Source organism: Dendropsophus ebraccatus, chromosome 3, assembly GCF_027789765.1.
Source record: "Dendropsophus ebraccatus isolate aDenEbr1 chromosome 3, aDenEbr1.pat, whole genome shotgun sequence".
Taxonomy (NCBI): Eukaryota; Metazoa; Chordata; class Amphibia; order Anura; family Hylidae; genus Dendropsophus; species Dendropsophus ebraccatus.
In genome coordinates this window covers 92,140,939-92,156,967 of record NC_091456.1, presented here as the reverse complement: position 1 = coordinate 92,156,967, position 16,029 = coordinate 92,140,939, and positions in this window count along the sequence as shown.

Here is a 16,029-nt window from a genome sequence, read left to right as displayed (position 1 = left end):
AAGTTTTAAGCTAATCTTGAGTGAACCTCGAACGTGCTGCATTTGATTACTGGTGACTAAAGAAGTTGGATGCTGCATGCTTGGATTTACTCATCTCTACCTATGACATGTCATGGAAATGTAGGAACAGACTGACAGACTGAGCAGGGACACACTGTATTGACAAGGGAAAGGGTAACACCCAGTTGTCAAGTTTATCCATTTCCAGGAAGAATAACTAAGCAATACCAAAATGTAGAAAACATGTTCCAGAATTATTTTTGTTATACCTTTACATTATTTTGTAAGTATAGACAGACATTTCAGTGAGGGCATAAAATAACACACTTATCAGTTGTGTGCGGCTGTGGGTTTAAACCATCCATTATTGTTAGTGGTTTCCAGATATATTAGTGTAACTTCATATAAACCTATAGCAACCAGAAAGGAAACCATTACATTTCTATTAAAATAATGCTCATCATACACTTGCAAGTGTACCTGTCATCATGGACCCAATGAGGGTCGTGTGCAATGTATTCAAGGAGACCGGAACAACAGAGGAATTCACCGCTGATCCAGCAGTGGGCTGATATGACAGGTACACTTTCAGATGACCCCATTTCTAAATATGCTTTTAAAGGTGCTTTCACACATTCCAAATGACAGTGTCCTTGAGCTGCATAGTCAATCTTCACCTGTATAAGCCATATGGGCAAAAGCACATTGCAAACCTTGGGTAAATCACAGATTCACTGTGGGGCACAGGTGTTGCCATTTCATTCGGGTCACTACACCCTTTTCTGTACTTTAATGTTTTTATTAAGAGATATAAATTCATAGAAAGATGTACAGTATTATACGAAGCACATAAAAGAAATTTCATATAATAAGAATAATCCATTATAAGAAAAAAAATACATGCCTACTAAGTATCTATTTTTGACTTTTTATATATTTATATAAAATATTTATATAAGGACCCTACTTTATCTTTACTCTGCTTGGAGGACTACTCCATATTTTGCTGCTATACACAAAGCAATTGTAAATGAAGTGACTCCCTAATGACTATTCAGTTTATAATTGTAAAAAAGCCAGCAGTTGGAGCAAACCTCCAGCCTATTAACACGTTTTAACCACATTTTATATCCTTTAAAAAATTGTGCAAGAAGTGTAGAATTGGATACTAGCTATAATAGAATGCTGATAAACCCTTATTGGTTTCTTAGATTCTGTTTAAACACGTTATGGTTTCCTTCAGATTGCATAATCTGTACATTTATTACTATCAAAAATACCAGAATCCTAAATGAAACCTGGCTGACCCCATTATAAATCAAATTTCATCTGGGTTTGTTTAAAAATCATTCTGATATTGCTGTCATGGATCGCTTATAAACATGACACAAATGTCAACAGAACTTAAATTCTGTAACTTAAACAAAAGTTTGATTAAATACAGGCCAAGTAAAAAAAATATTTTTAAAAAACTATATTGTATTAGTATTGCAACTATATCAAATGATATATTTTTTATTTGATCCCTAATACATCTTTATTTTATCCACATTAGACACTTTAATGCTACTTTGTCCAGTAAAGTGCCAGATACGATTGAGTCTATGGGACAGGCGGGACTTCAGTTGGAGACCCCGTTTCAACTCCGTTCGAAATTTGCGCCCGAATTCTGTAGTCTGCACATACCCTTACTTGGCACCTAAATCAACGGCCGTTGTTTTCAGTAGCAAACAATGGCCATTGCTTTACGTGAAAAATGCATTTAAATCGATGCACAATAGCCGGAAATAATTGCAGTAATCATTATTTCAACAGCACTAAGCTAAACAATTGCCGTTGTTTAATACATTGTGTGAAGCAACAGACATTATAAAAAAAAGGATGGCCGTTGTATAAATGAAAAACAAAGGCCATTCTTTTCATCAAAAATATGTTTTGTGGACAAAGCCTTAGTCTGTAAATATGGAAAAATGGCCACAGAAATGGTGTGTGTGCCATATAGGTGTGGTCATTTGTGAGTAGCCTTCCCTATAAACAAACTTGTTTCTACATACAAAGAAATTAGGACAAATCTCTTCTTTTTTCTACTTTTGGCAAATGTTATCATTTTATATGTTATGTAGTAAACCACATTAATAGGTATATTAGGCAAACAAACCTTCAAGGCCACCCCTTTATGATAATGTAGTTTTATCAGTAACATTACCACAACTTCTTCTGTAAGTGGTATGCAGTCTAGCATTTGTTTTATATAAGGGACCACAATGCTGCTGTCAGTTATATTTGTATATCCAATTTAATGTATTGTTGCATAAAAAAATTTGGTTTAATGCAGTCCATCCATTGGAAGACATCTTGGAAAAATTATGGAATTACCCCACCCCAGAATGCATTTACCCATTTTCTTTTACTCTGTAGCAAATGCACATTTTAGATATAGCACAAAACAATGTATGTTTAGTAACTAAAAATGTGTCATGTGTTTATAACATTCCCATTTTGTTTGTATATGCAAAAAATAATTACATACAGTTTACCGGGAACAACTAGCATCTTTGAGCACACTACCTTTAAGATATTTATTATGAAGGAGTTTCATAATCCTTTCCATTGATAAAACAACTCTATTGTTGGGGCCATTCTTTCTTTTAATTTGTGCCACAGCTCAGTAAAGTCCTGTAAGCAACTTTGGACTTAAATGCATTAATAGACTTGTACTATTATGTTCTAGAAATGTCAATGTCTTTCCTCAACATTAGAGCGATTTCTTATATTTTTCCCTCTTTTTTTTTTTTTAGATAAATTATTTACTTTCATTTGTTTGAGGTTCTTTGTGTCATAATCTGTGATTTGACATGAGGTAAAAATGATGGGTGGAGTGTGGCAATTCTGTAGTTTTTGCCATGGGTCATAGGCATTCCTTGTGTCTTACTGGATCTTTCCCTTTTTCTATTGAATGTCTCTTCTTGAGATGTCTCATACATAAGTTTGCCAAAAGGCGAAGGCCTGATTTCCCACCTGAACATTTTATCCAGCTAAAAAAATATGGCTATTCAAAGACAACTTAAAATTTGTCAACTGTTACTAGCTGCACAGAAAATATTGGAACATGTTGTGCTGTAACCCGACTCTCCAGCTTTTACTTTAAAGTAAGTCTCACCAGTGGAAGAATGGGGTGCATGGTCCCAGTGTAGCACTGGCACCTAAGATAATGGGAAATATAGAAGAAGCTAGAGAATTTTTTTTTTTTTTTAATAAAAAGACATGGGAAAAACGCTTTAAAGGGAATGTACTATTAGACATTCGCTTTAAGTTTTGTACATGAATAGAATGGCTCCGGCATTCTAATGGAGCCGGATCATAGAGGGGCAGGGATTTTCTCCCAGTGTGGGCAGGTCTGCTCGCCTCCAGTGCTTCAGCCTGGGCCAATGCTTGGTAATAGACCAGCGCTGTTCGCAGGAACCGGGCCGCGGTTCAAAAACTGGCGTCCCCACACCGGCGCCATTCTATTCATGTGCAAAACTTAAAGCAAATGTACAACCTGCAGCATTTCACTTGGATTATAATACAGTTCCCACCTTGTTGGCACTTAATTAAAATCTGTGTTATTGCAAGATTATGCTGGGAAATCTGTATATTTGCCAATGTCCTCTTCTGCTAGTAGCTGATCAGTGCGTATTTGTTTCAGATATTTGCTATGTCAGGAACGATTCCACCGTATTTAGTGATAATTCAGCTATATCTTTTATTATCTCATTACTTTAATTGCACTTATTTTGCTCATTCTACAAATTGTTAGAACTGAGTGATCGATTTCTTTTATTTTCATCTCCCTATATCAAATGTTTAAATTAATATGACAAGATATGGTTTGTTAAACAATTTTTTTTTGCACCTTTTATTAGCTACAAGGGGAAATCAAAAGAAAATCTACACTAAAAAAATAAAATACATCAAACAAAGATGTATCTATTTTTATTTGTGATTTAAAGGGGTAATCTAAAGAAAAAAAATCAAATCAACTGGTGCCAGAAAGTTATAAAGATTTGTAAATTACTTTAAATTTAAAAATCTTCAGCCTTCCAGTATTTATCAGCTGCTGTACGTCCTGCAGGAAGTGGTGTATTCTTTCCAGTTTGACACAGTGCTCTCTGCTGTCACCTCTGTCCATGTCAGAAACTGTCCAGAGCGAAAATCCCCATAGCAAACCTCTCCTGCTCTAGACAGTTTGTGTCATGGACAGAGGTGGCAGCAGTGAGCATGGTGTCAGACTAGGAACAATATACTTGCTGCAGGGCTGGAATGTGTGGCCAAAAGATGTCATAAGCCAATAAGTGGGCGTTTTCCCACTCATCAGCTGATCGCTGTCACTATTACACAGGCTGTCTATCGGCCGAAGGAACTTTTCTAGGAATTCCTGTGTAAAAGGGCCTTAGGGGGGAGGGGGTTATAAGTAATCAGTGTATGGACTAACTACTGCTGTATCACTGCTATCCTGGTCTCACAGAGACCTATCTGTATAGAACTCTTCTGCTGTTGAAAGGGGTGAGGTTTCAGCAAATAGGAAGGATCTGTTAAGTGATGATGTAATCCTGTACTTCACAGGAAGTTAGCTGGCAAAGGACAGACCACTTCTGGTTACATTGGAGCAAATCATTTTTGGCTGGGGATCACATGACCCAGCTGCAGTAATGTAATTTTGGATGCAGCTAAGCTGGAATGACAAAGATGACACTGCAGGAATTGTGGTGGTGAGTTCTCATTATATGGGGAAAAATGGAATGCTGTTTTTATTTACACTGGGTGAAAACTGCCCATAATATTCACATATAAAATGCTGTTAAAACTTTAAATGCTGTATTTCTCATTTGTTCCTTAAACTGGAATGTTACAACTTATTGACCTAAAAATATTGCTCAAATCCCTGCTGAAATTACATTTTCAATTTTCTGTCAACTATAATTCACATTTTCCACCTGGGCACCAAAGGAGACAAAGTTTTAGGTTCAACTGGGTGGGGCTACAGCGCCTGGAGATTTATGTGTACAACACTGTAAATTGTATGCACTGTATCTGAAAATCCCATTTGGTATTTGTGATTAACAGTTAAGTCTTTGTCTTCAGGCTGTGGGATGTGTATTTATTGCTGTTTGTGCAAAAGGGCAAAGAGACTTGTTTCCATAGTTTATTAAGCATTTCCTTTTGACCTTCGCATATATGTGTCATTTTTGAGAATTTTACTGTCTTTTGAGACGTCAGTATTCAGTAAAGTCATTCTAAAACCTTGATGATGTATACATTAAAATGTTGTAAAGCTGCAAAATGCCTTTGTGTTTTTTTTTATTAACTTCATGTGAAATAGTGTTGAATATAGTGGGAATTCAAAAAGTAGTAATTTAAAAGTTCAACCAATATTCTCTAATATAAACCAAATGGGTAGGTATTACATGCAACATCTAGTTATGCTGCTGAGTGCTTTTCCTATCAAGAGTTGCTGACTGCCCACTTTCCAGTTGCATCTCCTGCAGTCACTGGCTGCATACACATTCTCAAAGTACAGTAACTGGAGGCATTGCTTTAACAACACTCTTGAATGTGTTACTAGTGGTTGAAGATGATTATGATCCTTTTACATGGTGCACTTATTTGCCAAATTATTGCTCTGTGTAAAAGACTCAGCAAACGACTCAGGCCTTATTCCCATGTTGATGTGCTACAGACCGGATTCACAGGCCTCCCGGCATAATGTATTATTATAAGAGTATTAAATAAATACAAAGTGCATCAGTTGTCAAGTCCAATTCTGCCCAGCTATATCTTGTTTATAGGAGATGGCTCTAAATTACTCCTATTAGACTAAATTCTCCAAATACTACATGTGAGATTCCTCTTTGGCCAGTGATTGGCTAAGGGAGCCTTAACTTATGCTGGGTTTACACAGAGCGATTATCGGGCGAATTTTCGCGATAACGATCGAATTCAAACGATAATCGTACGTGTAAACGCGGCGAACAATCGAAAAATCGTTCATTTTGATCTTTTAACAGGTTCTTAAATCGCCGTTCGTCGTTTGCAAAAAATTCGCCGATCGTTCCATGTAAACAGTCGTTCACTGATGTGTGAGACAGACTTAAGCGATCGCAAAACAAATTTTCTGTACGATATATCGTACCGTCTAAACGCTGATCGTTATAAAAAAAAAATCGTTACTTCAAAATCGTTAATCGTACGATCGGGCGAATTATCGCTCCGTGTAAACCCAGCATAAGGGTCCGTTTACACAGAAAGATTATCTGCCAAAGATTTGAAGCCAAAACCAGGAACGTACTATAAACAGAGAACAGGTCATAAAGGAAAGCATGAGATTTCTCCTCTTTTCAAATCCATTCCTGGCTTTGGCAGATAATCTTTGGCAGATAATCTGTCAGATAATTTTTCTGTGTAAATGGACCTTTTGTGTTAAAATGAAATCAAGCTGGCGCTGAGCACTTTTCTCCTTTGGTGGGGGATCAGGGTAGGTGAGTATTACTTGTTTAATTTTTATGCAAGCCTGACCCACTACATAAATAGTGCATGGAGTCGGATAACCTACAAATAAAACTGCAAGAAATTGTGCCTCACTTTAAATTGAGGTGCATGGTTAACAGAACTGCTGAAATTCTGCCTGCCTCCTTCCACCTCCATCCTGAAAATCTGCCTGCCTCCCTCTACCTCCATCCTGTGACTATGCCATAACTGTTGAGATAGGAATACAGCTTTTAGGCTATGTTCCCACAGTATTTTTGCTCAGTATTCTGGTCAGTATTTTGCAACCAAAACCAGGAGTGGATTGAAAACCCAGAAAGGCTATATTCACACACTGTTGAAACTTAGTAGATGGCCGTTATTTAATGCAAAATAATTGCTGTTATTTCAAACCAACGGCCATTGTTATAAATAACGGCAATTATTTGACATTAAATGATGGGCAAACACTCAGTTTCAACAGTGTGTGAACATAGCCTTTCTGTGTTTTCAATCCATTCCTGGGTTTGGTTACAAAATACTGACCAAAACACTGTGTGGGTATAATGTCCCTTTGGTGTTGTGCTGTGATATGCTGAGGGGTTGTGTTGCTGGGTGGTGTAGTGCAACCTTAGGGCTCACCTTCTGAAACCTTCCTGTCACGGTGGGGTCAGAGGGTGCTGGGGCCCTTGTCTTCTTCAGCATACACGCAGGGACATATAATTTTTAATAAAAGTCTTCACACAATAGCGGTGAAAGTATATCAAGACTTTACTTGAAGGATAACTATATACAATCCAATACAGGGGCATCTGATGACAGCAAACTGTTGGCTTGATCAGAGTCCTTTGCTTCAGAGGGAGGGTTACCTTGGTTACCATAACTTAGACTTGGTGGATAAATAGGATTTCAAAGAGACAGACCTGTTCCAGGGACTTTGCGGTTTTCCAGCCTTTATAAGGTACGTGTGAATAGGTACTTGAAGTTACTGAAGAGACTTGATGCTGTCAATGCTCGCTATCATGTAGGAGGAAGACGCATGGACACACTGACTTGGAAGCCAGGAAGATGTGGACGGTGAATGGGAGACCCTCTATCACTTCACCAATCCGACAGCAGGCACTAATAAATACTGAGACTTTGAAGACACGTATTAGTCCTTATGGATGACTGGAAACAGGTTAGGGAATTGAAGATGGAGTCTGACAGGATTACTGAGGTGATGCAGGGAGGTTAGATGTGACTCTGGCAATGCCAGACTACCAACTGACAAGACCGCACAGACCTATGGGTAAAAGGTGGGCGGAGCTAGCTTTCCCCTGGCCAATCACTAGAGTGTGATAGGGTGCAGGGGAGGAGCACTGATCAAGCTCAACACTTGTATTATTAGCGATTAATACATAACTACATATTGAATAAATACATAGCAGAAAACAATACCACTACAAGAGAGTTAAGGAAGAGCAGCAAATACATAGGCCCTAATACAGACTGTCTAAGGTTGCCAATAGCAACAATACATCTCCAGATGCCTGACAATAAATACCTTTCTGGGCCATTACATGGGAACATAGCCTTATAACATACATACACAATATAACACTACTGTACCATATTTTAATAGTTTTTGTGTAAAATAGGTTATAGGTATGTATAACTATAAGCCTATGTTCACACAACATTATGTAAGGTGAAAATACGGCCAGAGTTTTATAATTATGGCCGTAAATAAAGAGCATGATGATTATTTTTGACCATAATTATCAAAATACAGACATATTTTCCACTCAAATAATGTTGTGAATATAACCTCATAACCTAACAAATAAATAAATGATGTAAAAAAAATTATTTCACTTTTTTTTTTTTTTTTTTTTTTACAAATTTTTAATACAGACATCTCTAAATCCTACAAGTTTATATTGATTTTCAGAGCATCTCTAAGTAAGATGCTATTTGGAATAGGTACTGTATTGCAGTTAGGGATTTCTCAAAATCATTATGAGACTCCCAAGTGATATTTTGTTTTACAAGATTAACACAAAAGCAGTTTACAGTTTATAAATAGTACTGTACAGTTATCCTGTACATGAAATCAAAAAGAAGGACCCACAAGAACAAGGCTATACAATCTGAAGTTAGTCGGGAACTCAGCAAGAAGCAATGTGAAACCTATGCCATTAAAGGGGTTGGCCACTTTATAGTAAAATTGCTCAGTGTACAGTATTAGTAAGTGTACTCACTGTACATACTGACAGCAGCTCCCTGTGTACCTCATAGAGCTAATATCAGACTCCCCTCCTCCAGGCTGGGCTGCCCTGCTTTGTGGTGTTTTGGTCCATAAGATTGTTGACATGGAAGAGCATGTGACCAGGCCCCGCCCCCCAGTGTCCACCACTGAGCCTGTATATGTCTATGGAGGACACAGGGGGCGGGGCATGGTCACATGCTCCTCCATGTCGGCCATTTTATGGACTGAAACAAAACAGAGCAGGGCAGCACAGCCTGGTGAAGGGGAGTCTGATTTTAGCTCTATGAGGTACACAGGGAGCTGCAGTCAGTATATACAGTAAGTACACTTACTAATACTTTGTACTGACCTATTTTACTATAAAGTGGCCAACCCCTTTAAGCTCCAATCCGTGGCTGAGGCTGGGCACGCCCGGGAGTGCTGCACAACAGTGACTGGAGTTTAATAATACCAGCGCTGGTGCCAGTTACCTCCTTCCAGAGAATATGTGTGTAAAAAAAAAACTGCCTGGACAACCTCTCTATAGAGATTAAGAAAGAAATCTTACTTACTATACATTATACTCCACATGCTGACTGCTATACTGTACAGTAACTGATAATATCACATATTTAGCTGTTTCTAAATGTTTGTTTCATTAGTTTTACATGGTATTTAGAATTAAAAAAAAAAGGATTTTTGGGGTGTGGAACCAACTGTCTCCATTTTAATGATTTCTAATGGGAAAATTTTGTTTGGTTTAAGAGTGGATTTGGATTACAAGCACGGTCCTGAAACATATTATGCTCGTAATCCAAGGCACCACTGTAATTGGTAACACTAATAACAAACCTTTTTTACGAACCTCAGTATACGCTCCTTATCAGCATCAGCTTAGTTTCCTCAATAAATGCTTCATAAAATCAACTCTCACAGGATATGGTATTTTACAGTATAAACATTGTACTCATAAAATTGAACAGATTTCACCCATATCTAACAGTCAGAAGTATTGCAGTGACAGAAGCCGCAGGGGTACACGGTCAGTGTATTATAGCTCTTAATGTTGTGCTGAGGGGTAAGCTCAATTATTTTTTTTTTATTTTGCACCTCATTCCCTGCCCTTATGCAAAATTTGTAAAAAGTCAAAAAATTCATCACATTCTTGCACATTGTAAATGCCTCATAAGGCACTGCTAGAACTAGTGATTCTGGTAACGGTCTATGAAATGTTTATAACATAGATAAATCTTTTGACCTTGAGCAATGAGTTTTTGCCCCAACTATCTAACATTCAGAATACTCCAACTATATCTGTAGTTAAATATTTAGTATATAGGACTTCTGTGCACTTCTGCACACTGCTGCACTTCTGTGTGAACAATTAAGGCACTGCTGTGCTCACTAAGGAACTGCAGCCACTTTTAGGTTCATAATCATCATTTTTCCCCCCATTTCTTTTATCTAAAATCTGAACACTTAAATCCTTTTCCATGCCAATATACCATTGAAACTCAGGTGGGATTTATGTTAAATTAGGTACAATCCCCAATTCCCCAGCCGAATTCCCTAAGAGGCGCACGCCTCTTTGTGAATCCGGCTGGGCGGCCAAATCTGCGCCCAGCAATCCAGCAGGTGTAGATTTGGATCATGATTTATGCCTGTGTGCAGGCGTAAATCATGATAAACAGGGCTAGGGAGTAGACCACGCCTCCTCTCCGCCTTGCCGAAACCCCCCCCCCAACCTCCCACTGCCCTTTGGGCGAGTGGAGGATATGGCAGGCATACGCCAGGGAGAAGGGGTGAATCTGCCCCTTCTCCCCTGTGTACACCACTGCCGAAACGTTCATAAATATCCCCCTCAGGGTCCTTTTACACTGTCCGATATGGAGTAGTGCAAGGATGCAAGTGAGTGCCCTTGCTTGCAGTGCCTTCAGAAGGCCCGATTAACCTTGTGGCCAGGCAGCACTGTATTGCCATTTAAATATATTGCTATCATCTATACATCTCCTATTAAGTCATGGTGGAGAGATTTATCTAACAGATTATTGAAGCCAAAACCAGGAATGGATTTGAGAAGAGATAAAGTTTTTCCTTTATGACCTGTTCTCTGTTTGTAGTCTGTCCCTGGCTTTGGCTTCAAAAATCTGTCAGATAAATCTCTCTGTATAAACGCATCATCAGAAAGCTGTGTGGCCAGCAGCACAAAATTTTGCCACAGCACAAAAGATACGATTAGCCGATGTTTGGGTGTTTTTCTGTTCACCCACTCATTGCTGAAACTGTAATACTGGGCGACTATCGGCTGAAGAAGCGTTTCTAGCGATACTCCTTGCTGATAATTGTCCTGTATAAAAGGGGCTTTAGTCCTTCACAAAGGCCCAACATGAATCAACATGCAGAATTAAAGGACAACTCCCACGCTTAAAAAAAACCTAAATCAATAATAAACATAGTTTTCAGGGTACAAACACACACACCGTATACGCAGCAGATACGCAGCAAATACGCAGCAGATTTGATGGTGCAGATTTGATGCTGTGTTCAGTTATTTAGATCTAATCTGCTACGTATTTGTTGCGTATTTGTTGCGTATCGCAGCAGTAAATACGCTGTATATACAGTGTGTGTGTTCATACCCTCACACTTACCATCCCTCCTGAGTCTGTCTCCGTTAGAATTTCCCGCTGCTTGCAGGTCCCAGAAACTCCAGTTGCTGTACTCATTTCTTCTTTACTTCCTGGTTTGGGCTTTTCGTGATGCACTTTGTCTACTGTGATGTCTGTGCCCAACCACCCCACCCCTTTCCCAACAAACACACACAGTGAAACCTGACAGCTATTAGCTCAGGGCTGCAGGGAGAGAGAGGCAGCAGTGACAGAAGAAAGGGCAAATGACTCTGGGAGAGAGAAGTGCTTATCTGCATGGAGGAAAGAGGAGATAACAGGATTCATTTACTCACTGACTGTACTGGCCACAGAGAGAGGGGGAGGAGGGGAGTCCCTGTAACTGCTGGGGAAAGAGAAGGAGATTCATTCACAGACTCTGTAGAACTCTTAGATGGCTTAAAGCTTGCTCAGCCAATCAGAGCTAAGCAAGCTGAGTCATCTGACAAGGGAGGCTGGCCTAACAGAGCTTATACCAGCCTCCCTCTTGATGACATCATTATCACAAAATGGCTGCCACAGAGAAGCCTGGTGACAACAGTCATCAGATATGAATGAGTTTACTTCACTTCCTGGTTTAGGGGGGGGGGGGGGATAGGCAAGGGGGCAGATAGGTGATTGAAGCATATTACAAAGTTATAACTTTGTAACACGTTTCAGTTACTGGGAAAAAGCTTTTCACTGGAGTTGTCCTTTAGGGGAAACACCATTGCAAGGAACAATGACAGCACCCAAGGAGCACAAAGACATGCCAACGCACTGTGGCAGCTGTGCACTTGATTGCCGTGATGCACTCGCATGCTTCTCAGGTGCTGCCACCACTTCACAGAACTATGTCCACCTCAACAGTGCACACTTATCCACATTAAAGGGGAACTCCAGCCAGCCTTATTAATAACAAAACGTCAGATGCAAGATTCTTAGCTATGTTCCGCCCTGACACTGTTCATGTGGCTTTACAGTAGTGCTGCTTCTCTGATGCAGTTTTCTGACTGCTCTCTCTCTTGTTGTTACTCTTCCCCTGTGCTGCTATCAGACTACATTTCCCAGTCCAGTGCACCCTCAGAATGTCTTGTTTCTCCCGCCCCTCACACCCATGCACTGCCCCTACCAGCACTCCTGCCCACAGCTGCCCCTACCAGCACTCCTGCCCCTCTCCAACCACACCCCCCTCCCTTTTTGCCCCGTCACATCTACACCCTCAGTCTGTGCTCAGCAAACAAACGTGAATGTGAGACAGTGGTCACATGATCTTTGTCTCCTGGTTGGAGGGGGGGGGGGCAAGAGACAGAGTGGGTTGCACAGGGGGTTTCTTCCTTGATGTCAAATACCAGTGCAGCAGAACTGTGCAGATGCAATAATACATTATATAAAGACATCTACTGTATATAACTTTTAATGTATTTCTTAATAGAAAATTATTTTCTCTATCTGTAGTTCCCCTTTGACAAAGGAGCAAGTGTCTAAAATCTGTTGGCATCGAAGACAGACTTTTTTTTTTCTTTTTATACATGGCAAAAAAAAGTAAATATTTTACAACAGTACTATCAGCTAGGAAACCTACAGAAGACAGTATTAGCAAAAAGCTTCTGCTGTCCTAACAACTGATCGGCACCCCACCAATTGGCACTCCTCGCCCCACCTAGGTGCCACTGTCCACTGATAAAATGAAGCTATTTTAGAGCAGAAAGAAGACGCAGACAAGTGTCATACAGGTCTATATTGAATGTGCAGCATCAAGGCTTGTGGATGGTGCGTAGAACCACAAAATAAGAAAATACTATTTGTATTTTCCAGATTACATGAACTTTAGGAGTAATTATGAAAGGGTTAATAAATAACTTAATAGCTTTAGACAGCATTTAGATCTGAGCATTTAGATCTGAAGAGCATTTTAGTGTTATAATAGCTATTAAAATGTATTCTTAATGAGCATAGTGTTTGTATCCGTATCTTAATGAAACGGGTAAGCCTGAGTTATGCACTGCATTGTTGGAGCTGAAAGCTGAGCCATTTTTGAAGATGAATAGGGAGTCTGCTTTTTTCTAAGTCACTTAGGTGTGGTCCCTTCCAAAAGTATGTGTTTGCTGACAATGTGTTCTGTTGCCAAGGGAGACAGCAAGCACATACTGGATCCCAGGAAAGCTAAGCTGCAGTGGGGTGTGGCTTTCAAGGAGTTAGAATTTCCAGCTCGGTGCCTTGAGACTTTGTGCAGTGTAGCTATTTACAAGTTTATGATTTTAATAAGATATATATTTCTCATAATAAGAACTGTAACCTGTGGTATTTACTTTATGCTATTGGTAATTTAGTATGATAAAAAAATGTTTATTGCTTCAGTAATGTGTCAAAAAACTAAAACATAAAAACTTGTGTGAGCATACTCTAAAGAGAACTGTCTGAACATATATGGAATTTTAAAAAATGGTTGTGTGCATTACCCTATAGAAATCATAAGGTTCTATAATGTCTGTAATTACAGATCCATAGTTACATAGTTACATAGTAAACAGGGTTGAAAGAAGACAAGAGTCCATCAGGTCCAACCCAGGAAAATCCCACTGTGTTGATCCAGGAAGGCGAAAAACCCCTATGGGGCAGAAGACAAACGCCCCACCACAGGGAGAAACTCCCCCCCCCTCCCCCGACTGCAATGGCAACCAGAACAATCCCCGGATCAACGTATCACCAGAAATCTAATGCCCATAACTTGTAATATTATATTTTTCAAGAAAATCATCCAGGCCTCCCTTGAACTTATTTAATGAATCAGCCATGACAACATCATGTGGCAGAGAGTTCCACAGTCTTACCGCTCGTACAGTAAAGAACCCGCGTCGATGCTGATGATGAAATCTTCTTTCCTCTAGACGTAGAGGATGCCCCCTTGTCATTGTTACAGACCTAGGAGTAAAAAGACCACTACAAAGATCTCTGTACTGTCCATTCATATATTTGTACATTGTGATCAGATCGCCCCTAAGACGTCTTTTTTCTAGCGTAAATAACCCCAAGCGTGATAACCTGTCCTGGTACTGTAACCCACCCATTCCCTTAATGACCTTTGTTGCCCTCCTCTGCACCCGCTCTAGTTCAGCTGTGTCCTTCTTATATACCGGTGCCCAAAACTGTACACAGTATTCCATGTGTGGTCTGACCAGTGATTTATAAAGAGGCAAAACTATGTTCTCATCTTTAGCATCTATACCTCTTTTGATGCACCCCATTATTTTATTAGCCTTGGCAGCTGCTGCCTGGCACTGATCACTAAAGTTGAGTTTACTGTCCACCAATACCCCCAGGTCCTTTTCGGAAGTAGTTTTACCTAGTGTTTTATTATTTAGCACATAACTGTACTTATTATTTCTATGGCCCAAATGCATAACCTTACATTTATCCACATTAAACTTCATTTGCCATTTCTCCGCCCAAGCCTCTAGCTTCTCCAAATCCCTCTGTAATATGATATTATCCTCCTCTGTACTGATTACTTTACCCAGTTTAGTATCATCTGCAAAAATGGAGATTCTACTCTGTAGCCCCTCTACAAGATCATTAATAAAAATATTAAAAAGAAGTGGACCCAACACTGACCCCTGTGGTACCCCACTAGTAACTAAAACCCAATCTGAATATGTTCCATCAATGACCACCCTCTGTTTTCTATCACACAACCAGTTACTTACCCATTTGCATACATTTTCCCCGAGTCCCAGTATCCTCATTTTGTAGACCAACCTTTCATGCGGCACAGTATCAAATGCCTTTGAAAAGTCCAGATACACAACATCCACAGCCTCCCCCAGGTCCAGTCTATAACTTACCTCTTCATAGAAGCCGATCAGATTAGTCTGACAGGACCGATCCCTCATAAATCCATGCTGGTGCTGCGTCATAAGATTATTTTCATTAAGATACTCCAGTATAGCATCTCTTACAATCCCCTCAAATACTTTACCTACTATAGATGTTAGACTTACAGGCCTGTAGTTTCCAGGATCACTCCTTGACCCCTTCTTGAATATTGGTACCACATTAGCTATGCGCCAGTCCTGTGGAAGAATCCCTGTCGTAATAGAATCTTTAAATAATAGGAATAACGGTCTGTCCAACACAGTATTTAATTCTTGCAAAACCCTAGGATGGATACCTTCTGGGCCCGGTGACTTATGGATTTTAATGTTTTTAAGGCGTTTCCCCACTTCTTGTTGTGTTAGGCAGGTGAGATTTATGGGAGGATTAACATTATCCCTAGTCATGTCGTCTGTTATGGGATTCTCCTCTGTGAATACAGTAGAGAAGAATGTATTTAGTAGATTGGCCTTTTCCTCTTCCCCCTCCACCATTACACCTAGATTATTTTTGAGGGGACCAACATTTTCGGTTTTAAGTCTTTTGTTATTTATATAGGTGAAGAACATTTTGGGATTTGTTTTACTTTCTGTGGCTATCCTTCTTTCTGTTGCTATTTTTGCTTCTTTTATTTGCGTTTTACACATTCTATTCTTCTGTCTATAGTTGCTCAATGCTTCCCCACTACCTTCTTGTTTTAGTAGTCTGAATGCTTGTTTCTTATCATTTATTGCACCCCTTACAGTTGTAGTTAACCACATTGGATTTCTCTTATTT